At 36.2% G+C, this 9155-nt stretch overlaps 1 long non-coding RNA gene across 1 annotated transcript in view; it reads right to left on the bottom strand.

Annotated features, from left to right (window-relative positions):
• Window positions 1-817: 817 nt before the first annotated feature.
• LOC134809542 (uncharacterized) overlaps window positions 818-9155 on the bottom strand; it is a 148678-nt gene continuing 140340 nt past the window's right edge. Inside the window, exons 7-9 of the long non-coding RNA XR_010155510.1 lie at window positions 8227-8282; window positions 6762-6800; window positions 818-2036 (exon numbers count right to left, since the gene is read on the bottom strand). This is a non-coding gene — a long non-coding RNA (uncharacterized LOC134809542). The remainder of the gene's footprint in view (window positions 2037-6761; window positions 6801-8226; window positions 8283-9155) is intronic.

Below are 9155 nucleotides of genomic sequence, written 5' to 3'. Positions count from 1 at the left end.
ACTTTAAAGAGAAAACACTTTAGAGCATCTGGATTAATTTGAAATTTTTTCGGTTGATTTTTTTTAAGAGTAAGAGGGAATTTGGTTATCATATTAACAAAGAAGAAAAATTTCTAGAGAAATATATTAGAGACAAAGAGTCATTTTTTCATTGCCCCTAAAGTAAGTATCAAAGAGCTGCCTCAGAGGACTGAGTAGTTTGGGCATTACACAACATCAACAGGGACCTCTTACAGAGGTCCACATGCAGAAGTCACCCTGTAGGGTTGTGCAACATGTATTTGTACAAATGGGAAATGGTTGTGTGTGATCATTTAAAAATCTTTTTTCTTACATGAGGACTTTATTATTTTAAGATAAATCAGCAATTATTTTTCCTCTCAAATGAGAAAAAAATATTATTTGTACTCTCCACAGTACCTAGTTCTTGATGGTGCTCTATAAATATTTTCTGAGAGAATAAATGAATGAGCAAAAAACTACTATATTTTTGGTTTTCCTCGCTTTAGCCTTTTTTTCTCTACTTCTGCAATCATTTTCTAATATAACAGTTGAATATACAACGTAGTGGGAGAAAAAGCAAAATCAGAAGGCATTTTTGCAAAGTACAATGTACTATGATGGCTTTTTGTTTTGAAATTTGAATTATCCTTCTTGAGTTTAGGATGATTTGGGGGTAGAGGCGGGGAATAGTCCTTAGCAAACTGGAACAAATTGTATTGATCATTTGTTTATTAATTATAAGTTATATAATTCCCAAAGAATTGCTAAGCCAACTGGAAGGGCTATTTTAGTCTTCAGAAAAAAACCCATGACTTACTATCACCTTGTGCTTAAACCAGAAGCCCTATAAGGCTTCTTTTCTCCTAGCAGCTCACTACCATCTAATTTCCCAATAAATGTGACATCATTTTTCAATCCATAATCAAAATCAGATTTTAAATATTCTAACTATGCCTGAGAAAAGCCGCATGTTTATATTTATATTTATGCTATCTGATATCAAATTATTCCCTATGAATCTTGCATGAAAGACAGGAAGGATAAAAGTTAAGGAAATAGATGCCTGTTATGAGGGGATGGATAAAAAGAAGGAAGGAGATGGTTCAGAAAAAATGAGTCTTGAACATTAAAAATAGCCCTTCTTTGCCCACTTTCAGTCCTTGTATCTCTGAAAGAGCTCAAACCTGAAATAAGGCCATACAAACCCTGGGAAAAAATTAATAAACAAGTTTAATTAGAAATGAACCATTGGTACATTGGTATTCTACTTCTGCCAAGTGTTTGGGTGGTTTCCCATAGTACACAGCTGTATCATTGCTATGAAATTACTAAGTATAGAAGGAACGCACCATTATCCAACTCACAATAATACACTCTTTTACAGTTCTCCAAAAAAATGGACACAAATATCTTTTGGGCATGACCTTCTAGTTCATCATCAAACCTATAAATGCATTCTTCATCCCTCCAAGTAAACATTTGTACTCACTGCAGAAATTTACTAATCAGCCAAGGGAAAGAATTAATTAAAACTTGTCCAATAGATGTACATCATTCTTAATTGTGAACTAACAATATGGTTCACAAGCCTGAGAAAGAACATTTTTTTTAAACTCTAGATTTTAAAAATTTTTTTAAATTTTAATTTTAGATTTTTTATTTTTTTTAATTTTCTAATTTGAGAGGAGAACTCTAGATTTTATCAGAGGGATGGAGAACAGGGAGTAACTAAAGATGTGTGCAAGAGGGAGTAGAAAGGAACAGCTGTCACAAATAATACATGCAAAGACCGTGGTAGAAAATCTTCACATCTCAAGTCCTTCAGGGTCTTTCACGTTATTAAGGTTGCGTTTTAAGGTATGGAATGTTACATTTTTTCTTAGTTTGTTTTTATTTATATAGCTTGACATGCCCCTGCTGAACTTTTGAATCTAGGAGGTGCATGATGAAGAAAGACCACAGGTGAGAGCTAAAAACCTCCTTTCGTGTGGCTCTACAAAAGTTCATCACAGAGAACTGAGGAAGATAAGTCCCTAGGAAGAAAAAAAAAATTAAATGTTATGGTGCAAATTAAAATCATTTTTATCAGAATATTTGTGACACATAATAGCATTCAATGAATACCCTCTCATATCCCACTAGCCAGCAATTATGTCATACTTTCTGGAAAAAGGGGGCTAATAAAAAAAAGTTTTCATCTATATTGAGTGCCTACTATATGTCCAGCACTTTACTAGGTATCTTTCTTTTTAAAAATTCTCTTTGTATGTAAGTAGTTGCCACTTTCAATATTCTTGTCTGTTGAACGTGGCTGCATTTCCTGCTGCATTCCTTCCTCCAGAATGAGGAGGTTAAGCCTGTCTGTGGGATACCTCATATGCCTGCTCCCTCAGCTTTTTCCTGATCACCACAGCTATATCCTCCATGTTTATATAATTTCTTATCCATAACACTCTCCACTTCCAGTGCTAATCGGGCGCATTAAAATAAAATAGTAAATGTGCTGAGTGAAGTGTACACTACAAAATGATACTTGCAATATCAAGCACTTTCAAAAGTGTATAATATTTGCATCCGGTCATCAAATGTATTTCCTACTGCAGGAGAGTGCTCTTGTTCTCTGCTTTCCTCTAACGTGTTCCATCTCTCACAAGTGAAAATATGCTTATCTTTACTAAGCCATTATTACATTATCTTCAACTTGCATCTGTTACTATTCAGAGGAGAAAATATCATCATTCTATATGAACAGAGAGCAATCCTAAGCAAAACATAGTATAAATGCATTTGTCTATAGCAACGTTCCCTTTAAACATGTTGGGAGTAAAAGCCCTCAAATTCCTTCATTGTTTATAAGTCCAAAGCTAGGATTCCTTCAAGAATCTGGTTGCTCAAAACCGCAAATTAAAAAGCATGCTCTGAATGTAGCTGGATATCTTCCACCATACTACTTTAAAGAATATATTAAAGAGAGGGCGAAGGCAGGTGGTACATTTTTAACTGGCAGTTGAATATTTGCTTGGCTTAAAGCCAAATGAACTAACATAATCCTAACTGACTGGTACACTTCTCCCTGATCTCTTTAAATTCCTCTTTTTCAAATTCTTTATGACATTTAAATATTCTTGGAATTCATCAATATTATAAAACAATGAGATGGTTATAAATGAAGTCAGCTAGTAACAATAATCATAATAAAATGACTATCTTTTACTGAGGGTTTAGAATGTTCTTAGACTTTCTGTGATCATTATGTCCCATGAAAACTGTAAGAGGTATACTTCACTCCCATTTTAAAGATGAAGGCACTAAGATTAGGAAAAATTAAATAGTTTGTTCAAGGTTCTGGCAATAACTAGAGGGAAGACAAGATTCAAACTCAAATTTATTATTTGCTTGTGTATTTGTTTTGCTCCAAAGCCCATTTTTCTCTGCTATAGTCCCAATACTCAGGTTGTCTATATTCCCTTCCCTTGATTCCCTATCTTTATAAAGTGCTATCTAAAACTTTTTCAGGTTTTGTTGCTGGCTCCAGAGAGAATGCCACTGGAAAGTGACTGTTTCCAACTCTGCTGTTCACAGAATGGCTCCCACGTGGCTGGTGCTCAATCAGTGTTAAATAATAACAGCTCAACCCAGTAATGATAAAGCAGGAAGTGCCTCCCTCTTTATACTTTTAATGACTTCATAGGGTTCTTTTTTGTTAATTGTTTAATCACAAATTTCAGTTATTGCTATTTACATGCTCTTTTTCAACTTTTGAATACAGTCTTATTTCTATTTTGCCAAGCTTTCGGAAACACCAAATTAGAAACAAGCCTATTGTCTTTCACACAATTTCTGCGCTGTGAAGAATGAAAAACACCACCAGAGTGCCTGCGTGCCTAATAAGGGAAAAAGAAAGAAAGGAAAAGAAGCCATTGTAAGTTGTCTAAGGAATAATACCTTTAGGTCAAGTGCCTCAAAGGCCAAAAGTCACTCCTTCTATAATAGAAAATACACACATGCCACCTTCATAATGCTAACAGACAAACCAAAGAGGATAACTTTATACAGGTAGAAAATCGAATGGAAGTAAAGGAGTCATTGAATAAATGTAAAACAGATAGGCTTTTGTGGTGGTTTGAGTGATTGACCTCTTCTTCAAAGAAAAAAAAATAGATTTAACACTCAGTCTTGGTGAGTGAAATTAGAGATTAAAAGAAAAAAAAATACCCTACCTGGAGCATTAAGAAAAGGGTAAGTACATTAAGTTTGAGCCAGCATTGTTACCATTTTATGATAAACCACCTGTACACACTATATAGCGCTAAACATTAGATTGCCTCCATGCCCTAAAACATTTGAAGTCGATGCGTACCTCAAGGAAGTGGAATTTTTAACCCCAAACTGAAAAATGTATATCCTTCTCATAAAACCTTTTTGACATTCAAATACTAAGACGACAGATAATTTAGACCCATTAATTACTAACTATACCAACTTTACTACTATTACATACCAACCTTGAAAATGAACAACAGCATATGTACTAGGAGAATGAAAAGTCTTGAAAGAACGCTTGGGGAAATCCAACAGAAAGCCTTAAACACGTATTGCCAAAGGTGATTACATTTGTTCCTGAGGAATGCCTTTTTGTTCCTAAACCTAGCAACCATCCAAGGAGTAAAGGGATTATTGGAAAAGTAAGAAAAGAGGAGAAGATATGAAATAGGTTTTAAACTGGGCAAGCCCCCTGAAAAATTCTGACTATACAGTGCTTCTTTGAATTTGTATATTTTTTACACCACACTTAAAATTTGAGTATTCTAAATAAAATCCAGATCATTAGGTTTCCTTTAGATATCAGAAGATCTGGAAAAGTGAGCATGTAATTCCACAGGGCAGTAAGCAGCTGGGCTGAGAAATGGTTACTGCCTTCCATCCCTTTCATGGGAAGGGCTTGTGCTCTTCAGTTTGCTGAACTCTCTATTACTGACACCCTGCCTTCTTACTTCACTTCCATCATCTGTATGGCACCTGCGAGCATTTTTAAGGCTTTTACCTTTGTCGTAAACATTGGAGAGGGAATACATGTGCTGTGTATTTGAACTTTTTTTTTCTAAAGTTTTTAGAATATTTATTTGTGGATGTGAATATGTGGAAACAATAATACACTGAAAAGCTTCTATATTCATAGTTGAATGACGTGACTTTGATCCCACTTCAACCCTTAATTAGCTAAGCACTCTGAGGTAAACTATTTTAACCTCTTGGACCTGGATTTCTTTATTAGTAAAATAAAGATGCCCTACTAAGTTACCTTTAGTGTTCCTTCCAGTTCTAGATGGCTGTGCCACTCATGTGGCTAAACCATGTGGGTTCAGGAGTCAACCTGATGTATACGTTACCTCCTGGCATGAGGGTGAGAGTGGATGGGGAAACCATCCTAATGACATCCTAATGACACCTCGTATGTGATGATAGAATGGTGATTTTAATCCCCTCTGAACAGTAAAATTCTAAGGGAAAGGAGTAGGAAATTTCCTTTTAATAGGACAGAAAATTGAGATGTTTAATTTCAATTAAATACAAATAATAATTCTGTATGACAAAATCCTCCGGCTGTAGGTTGAATTATATCCCCCTCCAAAAAAAAATGATGTCATAAGTTCTAGCCCCTAGTATTTCAGAATATGACCCCATTTGGGAGTTTGGTATTCATAGAGATAATCAAGTTAAAATGAAGTAATTAGGGTGGGCCCTAATCCTGTTGAAGAGCTGTCCTTATATATAGGAGAACTGTAGCCACTGACAGACACATTCAGATGTAAAGACACAGGGAAGACACCATCTACAAGACAACGAATGCCAATGCTACCAGAAGCTGGAAGAGAGGCAGGAACAAATTCTCCCTCACAACCACGAAGGAACCAACCGTGATCTTGGATTTCTAGCCTCCAGAGCTGCGAGACAATAAATTTCTGTTGTTTAAGGCAACAAGCATGTGGTACTTTGCTATGACAGCTCTACCAAACTAATATACCATCTTACATCCATTTTCTCCAGCTAACTAGAGGCATGGAATTGTTTTAGAGGGAAGGGGATAGTGAGGGTTAGTAGCAGGGTAGAAAGGAAGTAATAGCCTCATGATCCCCACAGCAACATGATGCAGATCATCTTGATTTCTTCAATTGTACATTGCCAGGCTATAAACAAGGGTCAATGTTTACCGGTTCTTGCTAACTCTTCTGAATCTTGAAATCATTTCCTAAACTGAGTGCAAGACCAACTATATAATCTGCAAGACTTAGTGCTAAATGAAAATGCAGATCCCCTTGTTAAAAATTATTAAGAATTTCAAGATGTCAATAGCAGAAGGTTAAATCAACCCTGGAATGCTGTGTGACTGCACAGGTTGCATGACCATGAATCTGGCCCTGACTGGGTCCTACCAGATATTTGAGAAGGCACAATGCCTTCACACCCCATTCTTCACTGTGTAATTCTGGAATGTATCTTCTCTTTGTGGAGCATTCTTGGCTTGTTCGCAGTTGGTCGGGTCTCAGTTTTCTAGCAACTTCTCACCATCACTTTCTATAAGTGCATTTATTTGCCAAATATCTTGAATTCAATGTTCCAGTTGACTACTGAAAAAGTCTGAAATCATGTATAGGGTAGAGGTGTAAATATCTGCATGCTAAGGAAGTGTGTGAGCAGTGAAATTAAGGAGACATAAACAATGCCCTCTAGGCATTCAAAAGAAAGGCTGTACTTACAGTTAGGTTGCTCTTGGAAGAAGTAATATTGGGGTAGAACTGTAAAAGGATAGATTGGGTTTTGTTAGGCATTTTTGAAGACAATCCAGATGGGAAAAATGGTATATGCAAAGACGCAGAAATGAGACACAAACAAGCACATTTTAGGAACGTGGCACTATTGTACAGGTGAAAATGCATGCCACCATTCTGGAATAAGTTGGGGCAGGAGTAGATCAGAAGGCCTTTTCCTGTCTAAGAGGGTAAGAGCACAAGAGAGCTGGCTTAATTATATTGAATAGATAAAAAGAAGCAGTAAAGACAGGACTAATTTAACTTCAAATTAATTTTATGTCTGACAATAGATGGCACCATCCTTGCAGGTGCATGTAAAACTATCTTACCAAATAGTTTAACACTAATAATTATTTTATCCCCATGAGAAAAAAAATCTCACGGAAAATCTTTCCTGAGCAGAGAAAATCACACCCTCTTTTGGTCCTTTCAACAAACTGGTACCTACCTTGTATTGAGATATATCACACTGAATTTCAATTATTTGTTTTCAAGTTCATCTTCCCCAACAAATGATGAGTCCTCAAAAACAGAGACTATGTCTTACAATTCTTTCTATCCCTGCATCCGGCATAATGCCTAGTTCATGGTGAGTGTTCAGTAAGTATTTGTTGATGACTAAATAGATTGCTATTTTATATTATAAACACTTTCCTTCTATCAGTTCATGAATAAGGGGTATCCAATTTAAAAAAACAGAATATAAAAGGCTTCTCTTGAGCCATGGTTATTAACAATAGTGAATTTTTCTACTTTCAAGTACATTCTATTTCTGGAACCCATGGTGCTTCACCTCCCAGTCTGGTTTCATCATCCCTCAACGTCCTTGGCTTATGGTACCTGGTTGCAAAGTTATAGGGCACCACTGTTTTCTTACACTTGGCGGTGGGCTCTTTTCCTGCAGATTGGCCCTTATGGAGATGAAGGTGAGGGACCCCAAGATATATTTAGCTAAATCAATGACAGCAATGATATGGGTGTAACAGCCCCTTCCTGTGCAAAATGGCTCCCTGAAGTTCAATGCAAGGACTGAACTCTAGAAAGCAGTAAGCCTGAAAGGCAACATGCAGCAGAGGCAAACTCATCCTTTCCCATCACCTCAGGAGTTTCTTTGCCAGTCAGCTCTGAAAGGTACTTGTAATGTTTCCTCATGCCACCTTATCTTGTTTATGGTCCTTTTGTTTCTTTATAATTTCTGAGAAATCATTTGATGGCACTTTTACTTAAGGGCTTACTTCAGAGCATAAAAATAGAAAGAAAATTCCTCTGTTAGATTGCCTTTTGAAAGGAAGGCACTGTGACATAAAGAGTACTAACAGTTTGTACTGATAAAAACTGCCTGCAACACAGGCTGGTAGGTGGGGAGTTTTTAGATGGCGTCATGATGTGAAATATTATGTGAAACCCTTACCATGACATCCAGGGACCCAGTGGTGTTCCTACAGCTGCATCCTGGGTGTCATGGCACTTAAAAAGAACAATTTTAAATCACTTTGATTTCAAAGCAACTGGAATCATGGTGAACATTAGAACACAGTTTTATCATTTTAAAAATCATATCATGGTGTAGCCCCTGAGTTTAGCAGTAGCAGCAGGAAAAGACACATCTTTGTAAAGATAGTGAGGCAGACTAGGAATTAAGAGTGAAGTCTTAAGATCTCTAGATATGGATCTTAGCAAGGTGCTTCCTTTCCAGGGTTTAGTTTCCCCATCAATAAACTGAAGACAGTGAAAATGACAACCTCTCAGACAGATTAAACAAAATAACACTCTTGAAAAATTAGTAGATTCTATAGCACATATTACTTACTCAAATTATTATTATTATTAGCATGAGTTAGGAGCTAGGCATCTTGAGTAGTTTGAATCCCATTTTGCTCAACAGCTATTTATTATGTAGCCTTCAGCATAACTTCACTTTGCCTCAGTTTCCACATCTATAACATTGGGTAGAATGTCTTCATAAGACTAGTGCAAGTATGAAATGAGAGGATATCTAAGCAAAATATTTGGCAAGGTGGCTGGTGTGTAGTAAGCACTCAACAAATGTAAACTACTGTTGTTATTATTCCTCTTGATGCTAAGATTATTCAAAGGGCAGGATCAGTATTCTCTATGAAAAAGAAAATAGCTCCTTGTAGCCATCTTGATGATCTTGCTGAGGACCAAGAAACTCTTTGCTATTTGCTTCTTGGTCCTCAGAAGTGAAAAACTCCAGTTTAAAGCTTCAAAAACGTTGTAATCCTTTTTTAAAAAATAACTGTTTATTTTGAAATTATTTTTTATTTACAGAGGAAGGTAAGGGTGTATATAGAATTCCTATACACCTTTTTCACCAAG

The sequence above is a fragment of the Pan troglodytes genome, chromosome 2 (assembly GCF_028858775.2).
Source record: "Pan troglodytes isolate AG18354 chromosome 2, NHGRI_mPanTro3-v2.0_pri, whole genome shotgun sequence".
Taxonomy (NCBI): Eukaryota; Metazoa; Chordata; class Mammalia; order Primates; family Hominidae; genus Pan; species Pan troglodytes.
The sequence above is the reverse complement of the archived record's forward strand: the minus strand, read 5'-3'. Positions and strand labels throughout refer to the sequence as shown.